Source organism: Hippopotamus amphibius, chromosome 6 (assembly GCF_030028045.1).
Source record: "Hippopotamus amphibius kiboko isolate mHipAmp2 chromosome 6, mHipAmp2.hap2, whole genome shotgun sequence".
In the NCBI taxonomy this organism is placed as follows: Eukaryota; Metazoa; Chordata; class Mammalia; order Artiodactyla; family Hippopotamidae; genus Hippopotamus; species Hippopotamus amphibius.
Window position 1 is genome coordinate 38735293 of NC_080191.1, and position 20301 is coordinate 38755593.

The 20301-nt window shown below is 36.5% G+C and overlaps 1 long non-coding RNA gene across 1 annotated transcript in view; it reads left to right on the forward strand.

Annotated features, from left to right (window-relative positions):
• Positions 1-20301, forward strand: part of LOC130855599 (uncharacterized) — a 148234-nt gene that overhangs the window by 89010 nt on the left and 38923 nt on the right. The window contains exon 4 of the long non-coding RNA XR_009054348.1: positions 10360-10523. This is a non-coding gene — a long non-coding RNA (uncharacterized LOC130855599). The remainder of the gene's footprint in view (positions 1-10359; positions 10524-20301) is intronic.

The window sequence follows — 20301 nt, forward strand, 5'->3', positions numbered from 1 at the left end:
AAACAAAACAAAACAAACAAAAAAAGAATCCACAAGAAACTACTAGAGCTAATAAATTCAACAAAGTTACAGTTGCTCCATTTTTTTGGTCATAGTTCAGCACTTAGCATCCTCAGTAAATTAATTGCTTGTCCTCAGAGCAACATTTAATGTTTTAAAAAGTGAATGTGGGGAAAAAAAGTGAATGTGGGGAAAAAAGTGAATGTGAAAGTTCCCTTATTGTATGATGAAAAATAATTTCATTAATACCTCTATATTCAGCTTTAATGTGTGAAACTCTCATGAGTTTTTTTTTTTTTTTTTTTTGGCAGAAGGTCAAATTTTGGTTAAATTCTAAGTGGAATTTATACAAATAAAATTTAAAATGGAATACTTATATGGCTAATAGCACATCAAGTCTCTTTATGCCTTGAAAAAGATTCATTTATTAGGTTATCTCATGAGAGCAGGTGTTACTGGCTAAAAAAATAGAGAAGAGTGAGGATTACCTGCCAAATAGAATCTGGAGGGAGAGACAGAGACATGGGAGAAGCTTTAAAGGAAAGTAAAGAAAGGAGGGGCAGAAGGATCAACAAACGAAAGGTACCATAGACTTCCACTGTTTTTTATGGTAGCCATGAGCCATATCTAACTATTTAAATTAAAATCAATTAAAATTAAATAAACTTAAAAAGTAAGTCCCGCAGTTGCATCACCCACATTTCAAGTGTTACTCACTATGTGTGGCTATGACTAGTGTGTTGGAAAGCATGGGTATAGAATATTTTTATCACCACAGAAAGCTATTGAATAGCATCCTTATTTCACTCAACAATATTTAGAGAATAAATTTTCTTTTCAAAAATGACCTCATATTCAATTTTTAGTGATTGGATAGTATTTGTTTACATTATGATCATGTTCTTTTAAAATAAATCATTATAAAAATATTATAAATATTTAAAAATATTATAAAAATAGCTTTTGTGTAACTTTTTGTCATTATAAATATGGCTATGATTTAAAAAAAATCTTGTAGCAGAATTTTTTCATTCATCTTTATTTAGAATAAATTCTTAGAAATGAAGTGCTTGGGGGCTTCCTAGGTGGTGCAGTGGTTAAGAATCCTCCTGCCAATGCAGGGGACACGGGTTCGATCCCTGCTCCAGGAAGATCCCACATGCTGCGGAGCAACTAAGCCCATGCGCCACAATTATTGAGCCTGCGCTTTAGAGCCCATGAGCCACAACTATTGAGCCCATGTGCTACAACTACTGAAGCCCACGTGCCTAGAGCCTGTGCTCCGCAACAAGAGAAACCACGGCAATGGGGAGCCTGCTCACCACAACGAAGAGTAGCCCCCACTCACCGCAACTAAAAGAAAGCCTGCGCACAGCAAAAAAGACCCAACACAGCCAATAAAATAAATTAAAAAAAATAAATTAAAAAAAAAAAAGAAATGAAGTGCTTGGATCAAATGTTATAAACATTTTTAAGTCTTTTGATATGTGTGGCCAAATCCAGAAAGTTTGTCTGCTTATACACCATAAGCATAAGTGACAGAGGGGTCATTTATTTTGAAAGAAAAGGAGCTGTACCCCAAAGAGCAAAAACAAAACAAAGCAGAGCAGCACTGTAGTTGACTCTGTGAAGAACAGAATTTCAAATTTGGGTAGGAGTAGCTGTACAGAAGTAAGCTGTAATACACCAATAAAAAATAATACTTAGTAACCATTTGTGAACTATTGCTAGGTGATAGGCACTATTTAGACATTTTATAGGGTAACTCAATCCAGGATAGCCTTGTGAATTGGGTATTGCTGTTATTGCCCTCATATAGGCAGGTAACACTGAGGCACTTGGGGTTAAGTAACTTGCTTATGATCATTCACTAGGCTGCTAAGCTAGGAATTAAATTCACCTGGGTTCATCCAGACTGGTAAGGATTCAAGAGCTCATGTCTTTAACCACTATACTACATTGCCTCTCAACCACTTAATTCAAATCCCAATGAAACCAAGTATTTCAGATTGGATTGTGTATCTCAAAAAGATATGTTGAAGTTTTAACCGCCAGTACCTCAGAATGTGACCTGATTTGAAAATAGCGTTATTATAGATGTAATTAGTTAAGAGGAGGTCATCCTCAAGGTGAGTGGACTCCTCATCCAGCATGACCATTGTCCTTATAACAAGATGACCATGAAGACACAGACACAAGGAGAAGACCATGTGATGACAAAGACAGAGATTGGAGTTATGCTGCCACAAGACAAGGAATACCAAAGATTGCCAGCAAACCGCCAGAAGCTAGGGGAGAGGGAAGGAAGGATGCCGTATAGGTTGTAGAGAGTGTAGCCCTGCCGAAACCCTAGCCTCTGAAACTCTGAGACAATAAATTTTGGCTGTTTTAAGCCACAAAGTTTGTGGTATTTCATTATAGTAGCCCTGGGAAACTAATATACCAAGTAACTTAGAAGGACATTCCAGTGTCTGCCTAGATGCCTGTTCAGCCCACGAGCACTTCTCACCTAGTTATCATTTTGCCCTCTATCACATCTGTCAGATAACTTGGTGTCCAATCACATGGGCTGAAGACCAAGGACAATATGTTTGCAACTGAGACTGTATGTCTTGGAAATACCTAAGAACACTCTGACTGACTCACAGTGAATAGTTTATTGAATTTGCCAACATTATATTCACTTTCTGGGAAGCTAATCATTGTATACTTTTGTTCGTTTTGGAAGGGCAGTGATTCACAGTATGAACTATGCTGCTGTCATATAGCAGCATTTAGTAGCGTCTACCTTGTAGGAAAAACTGTGGGGTTTAAACAATTATGGATTATCCATGAATTTGTCCTTTTGTCTTAATTTTCATTCCCATTTAGTAAGATTGTAGTTTGTCCAATTTTAGAAAATCAGTGTGCTTCTTGGCTTAAAAAGAGTAAACCAAATTATAGTTTATTCCATACTTTGCTAAAAAATGTCTTTGAAAATAACTGTTATGTTGAATGAACATATAAAATATGATTTAAGACCTAATTTTCTTTTTATAATATCAGGAGGAGAGAATAGTCTAGAAGTCTCACCAGTCTTATAGGATACCTTGTTCTCTAACGTACTCTCCCCGAACCATCTATTTATATCCCTGATTTATTCTCCTGCTCTGAACAAATACCCTCTATAGCCTGTGACTGGTGCCTGAAATTCTAAAAGCGATCCATTTTTTTTTTTTTTTATACTGGGCATTGCCTTCTGCTGGCAGGTATGATTTAAAAGCAAAACTAATAGTAGTTCTTTACAGTGCTTTTACAGTGCCAAGCACTGTGCTAAATGCCTTTATGGATATCATTGCACTTGAACTTTATAGAACTCTATGAAGAGTAGTGAGATAGATCCTGATGACGAATCTGAAGCTCAAATTAAGTTATGTTACAAAGGCTAGTAAATGGCATTGCAGGTTTCAAGTCCAGGATTGTTTGAATCACATTGTACTTCCATGCCCTGTGCGCTCTTGTTTTCCCAGAGCTAGAATGTGAACAGCAGAAGCACGGGGCCCTGAAAGGGGAAGCAGGAGGGTGTCTCAGTGGAGAAAAGAGAGAAGAGGAGCATTAAGGACTAAGTGCTGGCATCTTCTAATTTTGCCTGGGGCTTTCCATGAATTATTTAGATATGCTCTGTCTAGTATAGTAGCATGCATGGGAATGTTGAGCACTTGAAATGAGGCTAATACAAATTGAGATGTCCTAGAAGTATAAAATGCACACTGGTTTTTGAAGACTTAATATGAAAAAAGAAAGCAAAATATCTCATTAGTATTTTTATACTGATTACATGGTAAATAATATTTAGATATATTGGGTTAAATAAAATGTACTATTAAAATTTATTCGACCTGTTTGTTTTCACTTTTTTTTTTAATGTGGCTACTACAAATTTGAAATATATGACTCCCATTATATTGCCATCAGACACCACTTTAGATGTTCGGATGTTTAGATGGACACCCTGAATAATATTAACTTAAATTTAAATGAAAAAATTGGATTTGACTTTTTGAGAAAGGCAAATATTACTACAGTTCAAAACTAATACAATTTTTAAAGCATACAACATATTATTTTTACCTTCAAGATACCATTGTTCAAATTTTAAATTCGATTTCTAAAAAATTGTAACTATGAGAGGTGAAGATTTTAGTCTTTGTGGTAGAGAGTGTGCAAAACTGGACTTAATTTCTCCTTTTATTTGATCTGTTTGGCATCTCCTCTTAGTAGGAAGTGGGCTTTATTTTCCTTCTCCTTAAATTTCCAATCACAAGGGTTAATCTTGTGAAATGATTAGGCCAATAGAATATGTTAGAATGATGATGTGCTGATTCCAAGCTTAGATATCAGCTGGCCTTGCACTCCACCTACTCTGCCTCTTGAAATCCTACCCACATTTCATGTGAACAGACCTTGAGGTAGCCTGCTGGAGAATGAGAGACCATGTAGAGCGGAGACGAGCTGTCCCAGATGAGACCATCTCTGTTTTCTATGGCTGCTATAACAAAGTACCACACACTTAGTGGCGTACAACGGCACTAGTTTATCATCTTACAGTTCTGTAGGTTAGAAGTCCAACACAGGTTTCACTGGGCTAAAATCAATGTATCACCAGGGCTGTGTTCTTTTCTGGGAGGTCTAGGGGAGAATTCTTTTCCTTACCTTTTCTAGTTTCTAGGGGCTGCCTGCCTTCCTTGGTTTATGGCCCCTTCCTTTATCTCCAAAGCCAGCAACTGCTGATGAAGTCTTTCTCACTTCACACCACTGTGACCTCCTCTGCTGACTCCCTCTTATACTCTTAAGGATTCTTGTTATGTTGGACCAACCCAGATAATCCAGAGTAACCTCCATGTTTTTAAAATGAACCGATTAACCTTAATTCCATATGCAATCTTAATTCCACCCCCCCTCCCGCCCGTCATATAAAGTAACATTCTCAGGTTACAGAGATTAGGATATGGGCATCTTCGCGAAGGTCATTATTCTGTCCATCACACCATCCTTGGCCAGCCAGTACCTAACTAACCCCAGGAGGTGATTGGAGATACATGAGTGAATCTGGCTGTGATCAGAACTGTCCAGTTGAGCCCAGTCCAAATTGCTGACCTGCAGAATGATAAATGTAGTAAAGATTTATTGAGTACGTTAATCAAAAGTTGGGTGGTTTGTTGTGCAGCAGAAGAAAACTGATAGTCTTTGAAAAGGTCCGACAAATGCTAACTGACTTCTTATGTTTCTGTAAAGTACAAGATCTAATTTCTGAAACAATCCTGATAATTTGAGGCACTCCATTTTTATTTAACTATTTCATTAATAATATTTACTCTTTTTTAAAAGACAATGGCGATAGGGTTGGGACAAACTCTGTCTTCCAACTGAATTATCTGCAGTATAGGAAGTCATATTTACCCACCCTTCCCTTCCCTACTAACATTCTCAACTTTGCTCTAAGAAAATAACTTCTAACAAGAGGGAGATTTAATCTCCAAGTCATTGCCGTTTGAAATCATAATAACTTGTAGCCTGGGCCAAATTTCCATTAGTGAATACATAATATTTTTTAACAACCTCTCCAGCTGTTTAATTGTACTTTTAGTTCTCTTTCGAGTGGATTTACTATGTAGTAAGTTACTTTTGGTTTGCGCTCTGCGGTGTAGATTACACGGTCAACTTTTGGAGGAATCAGGTTTTTGTTTATGGTCAAGGGAAGGCCTCGATGTGCCTCATGATACAAATTCTCTGTTTCAACTGTGAAACAGAAAGATGTAAAACAGTCAAAGTGGCTTTTTGTTACACATGACATTTGATCCTCCTGTATACAATCTCAGAGAAATTGGGACTTATAAAACAGCTTTCAGATGGAAAATATGAGCCGAGCAGAATAATTTCCAGTTGAGGCACATGAGGTGTTTACCTTGTAATGTTTTACTTTATAATGTTTGATCTGGAATCTCAAGATTTCCATGTCAAGTATTAGTAGCAAATTATGGAAATGGTGGGTCAACATCATCATTTTGGTGGTAGTCTCCTAAAATGGAACCCATCTGCCTGTTGATAGCCTCATGCTGTAAAAGTTCCCCTAGATGTGTGTGTGTGTATCAGTGGTAAGAAGTTCTTCACTAGCAGCAAAATTTATTACTAAAGATCCTGAAGCTGCAAAGTCATAAACAAAGGAAATCACTTAGCAACCTAATAAAAATTTACACATTCAAAACTCTTGGAAATTGAAGGCATCTGCTAATGGTTCCCAGTTTAACAGTTTGGGAAATACATTTAAGGATAAATCAATTGCATCATTGAAATTTCTTGTTTTTTGTTTGTTTTGCTTTTGCTTTTGTCTTAGAGTATATTAAACTTTGTCACCATGAAATCTTCCACCTGAGAAGGATATGAAAGAATTTAGTTCGTTTTCTATTTTTTCACATAGAATGGATCCCGCTTGACCTATGAAATTCTGTTTTTTTTTTATATTGGGCTAAATATATATATATATATATATATATGTTTCTTAATTTCATTAGTATGTTTCTGTTGGGAATCATATAACTAGATATTAGCCTCAGGAGGATGTCACATTTTTTGAATTGCAAATTGGATACGGGCTTCATATTTTCTGATGTGGCTAATCATATTCTCACTGGAAAATTGCATAATTTCCCCTGCAGCACTAGAAATGACTTTGTTGCCCACCAGCAATTAACACATAAAACATTTCACTTGGACAACTATTTGCGGCCCCGGGAAGCTCCGAACAAAAGTGTGCTTGTAATGATGCTGCCTGGCTCCACTTGTTATCGACTGGGACCAAACAGAGCAACTCACACGTCAGCACATGTGTGTGATGTGTGTGTACACGTGCAGATGTGGACTCACAGGCCTATTGGAAAATGAGGTGAGAAGAGACACATTTTCCTGCTTACAGAAAAAGGCAACATGCTTAGTGGGGCTTTGTAAAGTGTTTTTACCTCACACATTAAGACAATATGGATTCAGTTCAATTAGCTTGATAAGTGCAGATGTTAGGTATATAAAGATCAATAGAGATGGGAGGAGGAAACACATTTATTAAGCATTTACTGTGTGTGTACTTCCATTACCCTCCTTGTATTTAGTGATAGTAACAATAGGTATTACATTTGCAGCATATGGATAAGGAAACAGTTTAGGGAGATCAAACCACTGAATGTGTCAAAGCCAGGATTGAAACTCAAGTGCAATTCCAAATCCTGTGCTGTGACCATGAAACTCAGATGCTTTTTCACCCAAACAGGAGTTCCTCGTCTAGGCCAGCGTAAATGTTTATGGACATTTACGGACACTCTCTTGATTATAAAGTAGGTAGATTTTACACACATTTTTCAGAAATGATGAAAAAAATGAGATTAAAAAATATCTTTATGGAATTTTTAGTCAGACATGTGACTGTGACTAAAAGGACACTCCTATTTATGTTTTAAAAGTTCTACACTTCTTTCTTGTGATGTTTATCAGGACTGGAATAAAGAAAAGTAGCACTTAAGGTGTCTGTTTAAAGAATCTTATCAGTGTCAATATGTATTCAATATTGCTTAATTCTTTAACATATTTCTTACAAGAAAGAAATTAGAACAGCCTTTAAGGATAAAACCATAGCTATCATCTATTATAAAGTGTCTATGCCTTATTTTGAAAGTGCAAAATACTTGACCCACATATATCTTGTGTTTAATTCTTTTAACAACTACATATTAGGCATTAATTTCCAACTATAAAAAATGAGAATCTCAAGGCTGTAGAGGTTAAGTAACTTATAAGCATTGGCACGAGGGTTTAAACAAGTCTTACTTTAAGAACCAGATGATTTCCCAGATATGACACGTTGCTTTCTCAAATATAGACTTGAGTAAGAGATATCACTGAGTCTATTTAGGATGATTGCTACATTAATTTGAACTAGCAAGGTCAGAAAATGGACGATAGAGTGACAAAAACAACAGTTTTTTTTTTTTAAATCACCAAGTTAGAATAGCAGAAGGAAGAATTCAGAGGTCAAAAAGTAGTTTCAAGTGGTAATCTGCTAGCTATATCAAGAGTAGCTATGGGAATGACATCATCAGGGAAAAAAGGAGTAAATATTTTGGCAGGCAATTAATCTACCTCAATTAACAGATCCAAAACAAAGCATCATTGATAATCCTGTGTTTCCTTTTTCCTGGCTACAGTGCTGGAAAGAGCTACGTGAGCAAATGACTGAATTGTTTTGCAAGGCTGGGGTGACCTGCAGCTGGTTGACAGTTAATCGCTGGAGCCTTGTTGGAGTTGTAAATACTGTTAGTCTTTGTAGTTTCATGACATGTATCTGAAGAGCACAAACCTCTGTAATGGATCGGAGAGCAGTGTGTTTCTTGGTGCCTTTTTCACGTATGCAGCATATGTCTACTGAACAATAATGATGTACATGGAAAAATCTTTTTAATGGTGGAGAAACAGAAATGTGTAGTGGTTCTTGAGCTCTTAGTTTTGTGTCACGAAAAAGAATTCCAATCCCTTCTGTTCCATTTGTTAGCTGCGTCTGTTTTTCTATCAGTACAATGCATGTAAACGCTTTTGGGACAGTGTTATTGTGTAAGTTAAATAAATGGATGTATGTAAAAACACTTGGCATGGTGCCTAGAACAAAGTAAAACATCAAACAATAGCTGCTATTCGTGTTTATGTCGTAAGATGTAGTGTTCTGCTGCCTGACTCTTCTAAAAAGGAAATTAATATCCAAATTTGTCTCAAGTGAGTTTTGGTCTTACGGGTTCAACCCCAGAAGACCACTAGCAGAGCCAAATGGGAGAAAACCCAGTGTCTGACTTGTAGCTACGGAGGGCTAGTATTTATGTTTGAACTGTGTCTTTTGTCCCTTTTCATCTGGCCAACCTGGTGCTTCACCAGCATGAAACTGCTTCCTCCCAAGGTTTTCACTTGCAGAAACAAGAAGACCCTGGAGGCCAATAGCTAGTTGTTTTTTTTTTTTTTTTTTTTTTACTCGTTGTTTATTTTTTAATGTTTTAAAATAAAAATAATAGTGTGAGGCTTTTGCTTCAGCTTTCTTTCTGAAGCAACTCTTGACAGGAACTGGAAATAGTTTTTGTCAATGCAGCCATTATCTCTCGTGACCAAACGGGATGTGGGAGGTTGGGTAGAATTTCTGAGTTCTTTGTACCTAGGCATGAAATGGCTGTCATTTAGTTAAAATAAATTATTGATTTTTAAATCAAATAAAAATATTGAGTCAGACAAGCAGGTAGTGTACTTGAATTCTCCCTTATTTGTAAGAACTGTTTTTTACCATTTCATAAATAGTGGGGGGAAATAAGGGGTTATAAGTAACAAAACATGTTTTGGGCTTCATGAAACCCATAGAAGCAATTATAGGACAGTCTGGAAAAAAGTGTAAATTACCATTATCTCCCAGGAAAAAAGTAATTGTCTTTCTTGCCTTATCAGATAAGCAAGCTGACAATATGCTTTGACAACAATGTTAGAATATTTACTTCCTTCTTTCACTGGAGGCCTGGGCATGAAGCTCAGATCATTCCTTCCAGAGTTCAACACTTTCTCTTCTTCTTGGGAACAAGGGTGTTAAGTGTCTTCAGCATCACTTCGGAGCTTGGGCTTGCAGAAGTCTTAAGAGCAAGATAAATGACTGGTTTTGCTGAAAGGGAACTAGAGACAGCTGGACACACGTTCACCGGGAATAGTTGCCTAATGACAGGTGGCTTTAGCAGATCAAGTGTTGACTTCCTCCAGTGATTAAGAGATGACGCAACTTGAGGTTCCTCTGTTGCTGCTTCAGGACTTGCAAGTTTTAAGTGTCCATGGCCTGGGAGTAAAGAATGGACAATGATTACTCTAGTTTCATGTTTAAATTACCTCCAAAGCTCTAACTGTTTCAGGAATAAACGGCCTCGTTCTCAGCCTGAGAATCTGGATATCCTTGCTCTGCTTCTACCTACTTATCCAGTTCCTGTGGTTCTAGTTCTCTCTTCAAACCTTGGGCTTCACATGCCAAACTCGTAACAAATAACTGTCACTGTCCTGCATCAGAAGTGTGCCTCGCAGCCTTTGCATTTCATACTCCTTATGTCCAGAATGGCCTTACTCCCTTTATTGCCTAGACTAAGTGATAAATGATCGTTTAAAACATGCTGCAGAGCCCAAAATCTGGGTTGTGTGTACTTTCTGTGTGATTTCAAAGCATCCTGTATTTTTCGCAATCATTATAATTTATCATATTGTATTCTACTGCTTCATTATTTGCATCTACTGTCAAACTAGTGACTTTGATTTCATTGGTGTTAGGTGGGGTCTGCTCATCAGTGGTCTGTTTCAAACGCTGCCTGGTGATTTGGTTCACAGCAAGGATTAAGACCCACTGGATTAGACTGAAAGCTCCATGAAGATAGGACAGTTGACTGTCTAGCTCGCCATCATACCACCTTTTCTAGTTCAGTGCTGGAAACATGGTAAGTGCTCAAAAAATATCTGTGGATTAAATGTCATGGTATCCCCAATGCTTGGTACAGTGTAAAACATTAATTGTTGAGTGAATGAATGAATGAATGAATGAATACATTAAATTCTACAAGGGTTACACAAACTAGTAAACCACAGGCTTTACTTTTAAAAAGTGATAGACAGGGATGAGGGGAATTGAGAAGCACACCAAGAATTCTGATGTAATCACTCACACAATCAATGGTAAAAATATTTACAGTGGTTGTAATGATTTCTTATGGCGAATATCTTTCATGGTGAGGATCTTTCTTCCTTTTGAATGCAGAAATTTTCTCAGTGGTTTGGCAGATGTCCAGTTAATGGAAGCTTTGAGCGAATTCTGTTTAAATTCTTCGGAAAACTGCTAAATCTTCTGAGATCACTCCAGACCATTTGACTTTCTCTGTTATGCACTAAGGCAGGAAATGTTTTCCTTAGCTTTGAAATGAGCAATTCTAGGGGCCGGTAAAGAATGCACGCAGTGCAACATGCTATCAGCACCCTCCAGCTGTTTACCATGGTCTTTTTCATTCTTAACAAGGGACATCAAGTTTTTTTGGATACTAGTTATGGTTTTATACATAAGACAAAATAAACATTTCCTGGAGGACTTCGGAGGCTAACTACTCTTAGGTCTTATCTTGCATTTTCCTTCCATCAAAAGAGGAAAAAATAAGATTTAATTTGAAAGATGACTACCATTTATCAGGTTATGCTCTAGTCAGTCAGTTGGTACATCTCTCTTCCTTTTCTTTTTTTATAAACCTTAAAGCAGTACAACCCCTCACCCTGACTTTCCCCATCTTGAATCACTTAATTTTTTATACTTGTGAGTGGTCATGGCCCCCACCCAAGGTCATCTGAGAACAATAGTACCTGACTCACTGACATTCTTAAGATCTTGTTTGGAAGGGGTTGTTTGGAGCTGCTGTAGTCTGACCTGAGTCATCCCACACTGGGCCAGGGAGGCTAAAGAATTGGACTCTTCCCAAAGGAATGCTTGTTATTTTAGTGAATCTCCAGAAAAAGCCATGTAGCAAGAGCTAAGAGAGCACACGCTTTGCCTCAGATTTACTGTTGGACAGAGACTGACCATGACCTTTTAATCAGGATAGGCTTAGACTGGGTATTTTGTACAAAGTAAATTGGCTTTTGGTGGAATTTCCCAGAGAGACCACCCTGGAGGAAGGTATGATGATTTAGTGAGAAGACCATGGGATTTGGAATCAGATAGACTTAAGTTTAAATCCTGTCTCTACCTGTCTCAGTACACTGTCTCTACCACGTACTATGTGAATTAGGTAACATGTTTAACTTCTTTGAGGCTTAGGTTTCTCGTCTCTAAAATATAATAACCTGCTAAAGAAATGAAATATTACTGAATTGGTCAGATGCACACTTTATTTTAAAATATTAGTTAAAACTATGCTCTGTGCAGTACAAAGAGAAACAGAATTCGTGCCCTCCTACTATTCATATTAATATAGAGAAACACGTAAGATAAAAAACACTTGAATATAGTAGAGCAGAGGAGCATACTGGAAAAAGCATTGAATCTGGAATTTCAACTCTATCTATGTAACATGAGGCTCACTTAAAAATAGAAGTAATATCTACCTTAATATTTTTGTTTAGAAAATCAAATGGTGTAATGTTTATAGATATATGTATGCATAATGTATGCATTTTCTCAACTGCCCCTTGGAAGTAGGGCTAAAGTAGGCGGGCCAGGTGTTTGCTCAATAGTGTAATTTGATGGGGCTGAGATAGAGACCTGCCTGAAAAAGAGTAGTCCTTTATAAACTGGGTGGTGTGCTTATATAAAACTATGGAGGGCAAGACTGAGGACTTAAAATAGAGGTTTGTGGAAAGAGCAATGAAAATGATATATATGTGTTTTTATTTAAACATCACAGTTCATAAATGTTCTCAAAGGCATCCCCTAATAAAACAAACTAAATTTATTGCTGTTGAAATGTTGCTCCAGTAAGTAATCATTTTCCTGACTGTCCTTCTGAATTGTTCTGGAAATCTCCCGAAACAGATTTTTCCATGAGTCATATGTTTTGCAAACTCATTTAAAAACTTTTGGACCCTACTGACTTGAGATTTAACATTTTTTTGCACTTATCATTTGGTTAATTTCCTCAAGTATTAGAAAAATGTTTGTGCAGCCACTCTGCCCTGGCCTGGTCTTCATCCCACGTACCTAGAAGGTGGAGCCTAATCAGATGTCCCTTTTATACTCTAGGCGTCTACTCTTTGGGGGCAGGGAGGGGGAACAGTATGACTTTGGGGCTCTTTTGTTTAAAACGACTGATGTACACAAACTACAGGTAACAATATTTCAGACTTTAAGTTGTCACACAAACATAAAACTGCTTATTCTTGTAATTTGAAGCCCACATATAAGGAGTCACTCATTTGGCTGATATCTTGGCAATTGGTATGGCATGTTATTGTGAATGGATAAAACACCGAGTTTATCATTTACAAGCATTCATTGGAAGTTAGCTTATCAAATGAGCAAATAAGTTGCCCATAGAATGCAAGTCAGAGAAATGTTAGCTTATCAAATGAGCAAATAAGTTGCCCATAAGAATGCAAGTCAGAGAAATGTAGTGAGTGTAGGGGAATGCAGAGAAGGGCTGGGGACATGGGATGATGATCCCAAGGACTACCCAGTGGGAGACCCTCATGGTACTGTGAGTATGGTGGGAAGGGTTGAATGGCAGAAAGAGACACAAACAAAAATAATGGCAGAAGGCCACTGTTTTGTCCCTTCTTATTTTTTCCCAGAATTGATCCTGTTTAGGAGGAAGGCTTTTAGTATTGTTGCTTTTGCTACAGTGAAGAGTTTAGTCAAAAATGGTTGATAGAGCTTAGTTAATTATTATGGCAACAGCTGACAGACTTCCTTATACAATCCTATCAATACTAATCTTCATATATGTGAAGAAAAGACTAAGAGTAGAAACCAAAACTATCTGTAAATACTTGACTTATTGTGTTCTTGCTCACCCTTTAGAGTTTCTGTGTTTCCTAGTCAAATTTATTCTTTGCCCACTTAAAATCGAAGCACAAGTAATGGTGGATACATGTCGTTGTACATTTGTCCACACCCACAAGAGTGTACAACGCCAAGAGTGCGCTGTAATATAAATTATGGCCTTTGCTGATACTGATGTGTCAAAGTAGGTTTATCAGTTGCCACAAATGAACCACACTGGTGGGGAATGTTGATGGTGGGGGAGACTGTGCATGTGTGGGGTCAGGGCATGTAGGAGAAATCTCTGTGCCTTCTACTTAGATTTGCTGTGAATCTAAAACTGCTCTAAAAAATAAAGCCTTTTTTTTTCATGTCCATTATTTTTTTTCTTTAAGAACTTTTATTGAGATACATTTGACATACAATAAACTGCATATATCCAAAGCATACACTTTGATTTTTTTTTCTTATTGGTAATATATATATGGCAATCCCAGTCTCCCCATTCATCCCACCTCAACCGTCCCCGCTCTCCCCACTTGGTGTCCATGTTTGTTCTCTACATCTGTGTCTCTATTTCTGCCTTGCAAACCAGTTGATTTGTACCATTTTTCTATATTCCACGTATATGTGTTAATATACAGTATTTGTTTTTCTCTTTCTGACTTACTTCACTCTGTATGACAGTCTCTAGGTCCATCTATGTCTCTACAAATGTCCCAATTTCATTGCTTTTTACAGCTGAGTAATATTCCATTGTATATATGTACCACATCTTATTTATCCATTCACCTATTGATGGACATTTACATTGCTTCCATGTCCTGGCTATTGTAAATAGTGCTGCAGTGAACATTAGAGTGCATGTGTCTTTTTGCATTAAGGTGTTCTTTGGGTATGTGCCCAGGAGTGGGATTGCTGGGTCGTATGGTAACTCTATATTTAGTTTTGCAAGGAACCTCCAAACTGTTTTCCATAGTGGCTATGTCAATTTACATTCCCACCAACAGCGCAAGAGGGTTCCCTTTTCTCCACACCCTCTCCAGCAGTTACTGTTTGTAGATTTTCTGATGATGCCCATTCTCACCGGTGTGAGGTGATACTTCACTGTAGTTTTGATTTGCATTTCTCTAATAATTAGTGATGCTGAGGAGCTTTTCATATGCCTCTTGGCCATCTGTATGTCTTCTTTGAAGAAATGCCTATTTAGGTCTCCTGCCCATTTTTTGATTGGGTTTTTTTTTTTGATATTGAGCTGCAGGAACTGTTTCTATATTTTGGAGATTAATCCTTTGTTGATTCACTTGCAAATATTTTCTCCCATTCTGAGGGTTGTCTTTTCATCTTGCTTATAGTTTCCTTTGCTGTGCAAAAGCTTATAAATTTCATTAGGTTCTAGTTACTTATTTTTGTTTTTATTTCCATTACTCTAGGAGGTGGGTCAAAAAAGATCTTGCTATGATTTGTGTCAAACAGTGTTCTTCCTATGTTTTCCTCTAAGAGTTTTATAGTGTCTGGCCTTACATTTAGGTCTTTAATCCATTAAAAAATAAAGTCTTAATAAAAACAAAAAAACAAAGCACACAAACTAGATGAGAAGTGAGAGCAAAGGACCATAAAAGTTGGGAAAATTCAGACTTGATTTTGGAGACCAGTGCACAGGGATCAAGTAAGAGCTCATTGAGATGTCAAATCTGAGATGGACTTTGAAGGAAGGGTGAGATTTATGAGAAGCCTGATCTTGATGTAGGAAACAGAATGCGCCAAGGCACTGAAATGTGGTAACAAGTTCAAGTTACATAAGCGGTGTAGTGTGGAGTGGTTAGACTGCAAAGATGAAGGTGACTGATTGGTGGTACCTGCTGTCATGCTGAATATTTCTTCCTGAACTTAGAGGGGAAATTGAACTGGACAACATGTTAATTGGAAATTCTTTCCGTATTACTAACATGAGACATGGAAATCTAGAAAAGAATAATGTAAAAATTAATAACTCTTTTAATATTCCTACTTAAAACATTGTTCTTTGATTTCAAGTCTCCTTTGCTTTGCAAAATGTTGTTTTCCACATTAGCTAATTATACCTTAAAAGTATTTGGCTATTTTTCCATTTCATTATAATATTACCCATTTTTTTAAGTAGAATCATAAAATTAAAAGCACATAGTACTTGAACAAAGATTTGTGAATTTTTAAGCTTCTCTTTGTCTAGTTCCACATTCATAAATTGGAGAAGAAACATTTGTCTGGCCAAACTGTAGAAAGGAATCATAAAATATCAACCCAGCTATATCTTCAGATTTCAGCAATTCACTCCACTGGGCTGCCTTCCCTTGGCCTGCTTGTGAACCATCAGAGGCTGCAGAGAGATATTTGTTCACTACCAGAGCTACTTTTGGTAGCTGCTCGGCAACTATTGGACTGTTTCTAGTTAGCTAATTTAGAGTATATGTGGAACTATCTGACTATTTCAGACTCATGTTTTGAGTGTTGTTTGTTTGTTTTGTCTATTTTATTACAGCTTTAGTTATCTACTAGGAGAACATTGTATTTAACCAGAAGCGTATAAGATTGGAAAGTGCTATCTTTATAGTTCTTTCCCAAGAAAACTATATTTAGTGAAACTGGAGATTTTAAAAAGTTATTTAAGCATAATAAAATCTCAGTATAGTCTTCAGAAGAGAACCAAACCAATCGTGCTTTGTTCACACTTGATCTTTCAGAGTGGCCCTTCCTAACACAGTTTGAAATCTAGCATATTCAATCATATGGGTTATTTGATCCAGAGCACCTATTACATTCTATTCCTTGTGGACAACCTGTGTAAATGTATATGGATCCTTGAATGATTTGCCTTCATCACCTGGCATGATTCCTGGTGCTTAAGGAAGCATGTTATACAGTGCCTGTCACAAAGAAGGCCCTCAAAAATTATGCTGTTGTTAAATTAATGCAGATGGTTTTAATGTTATCCTAGTCAAAGTGTAAGCAGAAGGTAAAATTGAGCTCTAAGTGCTTACATATTAGGTTTAATGTTGAATAGGAAAAAAAAAGTATCTTTGTTTCTTAGGTCTTTATAGTTTTCAAAGCATTCAGAACTTTGAATGCTGTATATGATTACTTCTCTCCATGCACAGATATCTAAAAATTCATTAACAGCTAAAGGGTGGAAAGGTTTGTAAATAAGATTGACAAGAGAAGACAGCTGAGTCCTGGGGTCTATGGTCTACATTTTCAATCTTCTCCCTTCACATTATTTCAAAATGAATTGTCAAATGTCATACATTTTTATATTGTGCTTGATGTAAGGTTAATATGAACCATATACATCTAAAATTCAGGGTGAATTTATAGGCACCTTCTTGTAAAAATCAAAATCTGATTGTTAGTAATAGTTAATATAAATGAGCATGACAAAAGGTTAATTTCTTTAATGACCTATTTATTAGATAAACTCTTCATTTCTTAATGTTATTTAAAGTTACTTGTGGATTCCAATTTTTCAGATATTGCCCACAAATCTAAGTGAAATCAGTAGAAGGCTAGAAGGAAAAAATATATTAAAAATGCACGATTTAGCTGTTATATCTTTTAAGAACTTGAGAGAGAATTCAGAAAAAAATTGGAGACTGTCAACAAATTCAACACTGTTGAATATCCACTGACCTAGACAATGATGTGATTTCAGAGCTGACCAGTGTTGATACCATGTGCTATTTCATAACATGGCTTTGGACATCCCTAGTGATTTCTTAAAGATTATATCATGAGTAAATTTTGTAACATGGTCAAGTGTTTTGTATTTTCCCAAGAATTAGTCATTTTAGAATGTACTTTTCCAGATCCTTAAAGCAACAAACATTATGTGAGGACCTACTATGTACTAGGCCCTAGAAATACAGAGTTAAACAGATGTCTCTGCCCTCATGAGTAGTGTGCCCAATATGAGTTTTCACATGAACAGTCAATCACATACTGCCAAAGAAATGAAACTCTGAATTACTAATGAATTATGCATAGTCATGAAGAACAGAAAAATTAACCCAAAGAAAATAGAAGGAAGGAAACAATAAAGATAAGAGCAGAAAATAATAACAGTGTAGAGAAACATTCAATATAGAGGATCAACACAGCAGAAAAGATTAGTTCATTGAAAAGGCTAATAGATTTGACAAACCTCTGATGAAATTGGCCAAGAAAAAGAGACAACTATAAATTGGGAGATTGGGATTGACATATACACACTACTATATATAAAATAGATAACTGGTAAGGACCTACTGTTTACCACAGGGAACTCTACTCAATACTCTGTAATGGCTTATATGGGAAAAGAATCTAAAAAAGAGTGGATATATATATATATATATATATAACTGATTCACTTTGCTGTACACCTGAAACTAACACAACATTGTAAATTAACTATAAGCTAATAAAAATTTTTAAAAAAAGAAAAAGAGAGAAGTCACCAAAAAATATTAGGAATGCATGGATGCTGCAGACATTGAAATGAAAACAAAAAGAAGTTATGAGCAACTTTTTGCCAGGAAATATGAAATGTAATAGAAAAATTCTTGGAAAAACACAATTTACTCAGGAAGGTACAGAAAACATTAATATTTCTATAACTATTAAATAAAATCAGTAGTTAAGCACAGGAGACTGTCACTTTCAGCCACAACATAGCAACTGGTAATGAATTGCCTCTCGCTGAAAACAACTATAAAACAAGAAAATATGTGAGACAACTGTTTCTAAGCATTGAAGACAGAGCATCACAGGACTATAATCATTGAAATAAAACAAAGGCACAAGGTGAGCCCTATATTTTTCCAGATTGTTGTTTTTTGTTTGTTTGTTTTTGTTTGCTTGTTTGCCTGGGTAGATTCTTGCCACAGTACAGGCTTGGGGAACCCAAATAGATACATGGTCTTGCTGAGCTATGGAGGCAGAGATTGGAGTTTGAGGCTGCCTGAAGCAGCTGGAATTTGTAATGCAGGGTACCAGAGAAGAGGAAGCTGCACAGTGGTGGGAACCAAAAATTTGTGTAAGGATTTACCGTGGATCTTTGGCTGGGGGTGAGCCAAGTTTTATTAAGGCACGATTCCATGAGACCTAGCAATAATCTGCTACAGTATTGAACGGTGATGCCAGGGGTTGTACATTGCTGAGAGATAATGGAGTTCTGGTCCAGTCGGAGAGCGAATACAAAATTTTATTTATATATACACAGGTCTTTCTCAATTTACAATGGAGTTACAACTCAACAAATCCCATCATAAGTTGAAAATATCATGAATTAAAAATGCATTTAATACACTTAACCTGCCAGAACATCTTAGCCTAGCCTACCTTAAACATGTTTAGAACACTTACATTAGCCTACAGTTGGGCAAAATCATCTAACACAAAGCTTATTTTATAATAAAGTGTTGAATATCCCATATGTGCTGAAACTGGAGAACAGAATGGTTATGTGGGTACGGAATGGTTGTGTGTGGGTTGTTTACCCTCATGGCTGTGCTGTTGGCTGGGAGCTGCAGCTCACTGCCGATGCCCAGCATCATGAGAGCTCTGTATTGGACCAAATATTGCCAGCCGGGGGGAAAGGTCAAAACTCAAAATTCAAGTACATTTTCAACTGAATGTGTATCGCTTTTGCACCATTTCAAGGTTGAAAAATCATTAAGTCAAACCATCGTAAGTCGAGGACATTTTGTATATTATTCATTCTATGTTACATCCATATACTTACCTAAATAATGGTGTGCTGTCTTGCTCTCTTCCTCCCCACCTTTACATATCGTTTTAAAAAGTAGTGTAAAATAACTTGTCTGTATGAAAGTGTGTCTGTTCCCCAAGTCCTGCTAGAGTAATTCCTAGGAACAGAATTATCCATGATTTAGTCTGTCTTACAATTATAACATTAACATTAATTTGTAAAGCAGTGGGTGAGAAGTTGCCATCTGATCTTTAAATCTAATAATCTTAATACAGTACTGAGTCATAGTAGAGGAACTTTGAATTCATAGACTATTCAAATTATTTTGAAATCGATCTGGGCTTAACAGTTCTCAAAACTGATTTTCTAATGGACTATCAGCTTTAACTTTTAAGAACTGGGATTTGAGAAATTAATTCAGCTCTTTTTTTACTTTGGAATTAAATATCATATTTTTTGCTATATACAAAATCCTTTGCTACAGAGTTAAAAACATTGAAGATTTTTACAAATCAAGAACAAAAGGAAATTAGATTTTTTCAGGAAGAACTTTGAGTTTTAGGTAGGAACCTATACTATTCCTGAGTTGAAAACTTTATCCCCAGACATTTTCAAACCTGGAAAATAAAAGGTAGTCATTTGTTTAATTTAGAATAATGTTACTTTTAGTTACCTTGTGTATGTCACTAAGGCAGCACAAATTATAGATAGAAGACAAGCACAATTTTGAATTATTAGCAGGGGAACAAAAACAAGACCTCATAGTATAAAATAGCCTTGACCCAGTGGCTAAGTGTACTTCACAGCTGTTTGGACTTTTCAAAGTCCTGCTATCTTTATAATGCACAGTTTTAGCTTTCTGTGTTGCATTGTGTGTATCTCCGGTTATTCATGCTGAACGGAGAACAGTTTATGTATGTTTATTCCTAGCATCTAAGCAACTTTACTGGTACTCTTTATTTATTTTGGTCCCTTTCTGTTAGCTTGGATGTTTGCAAGCCAGTCACATAGAAAGTGGCGAAAGGGGACCATG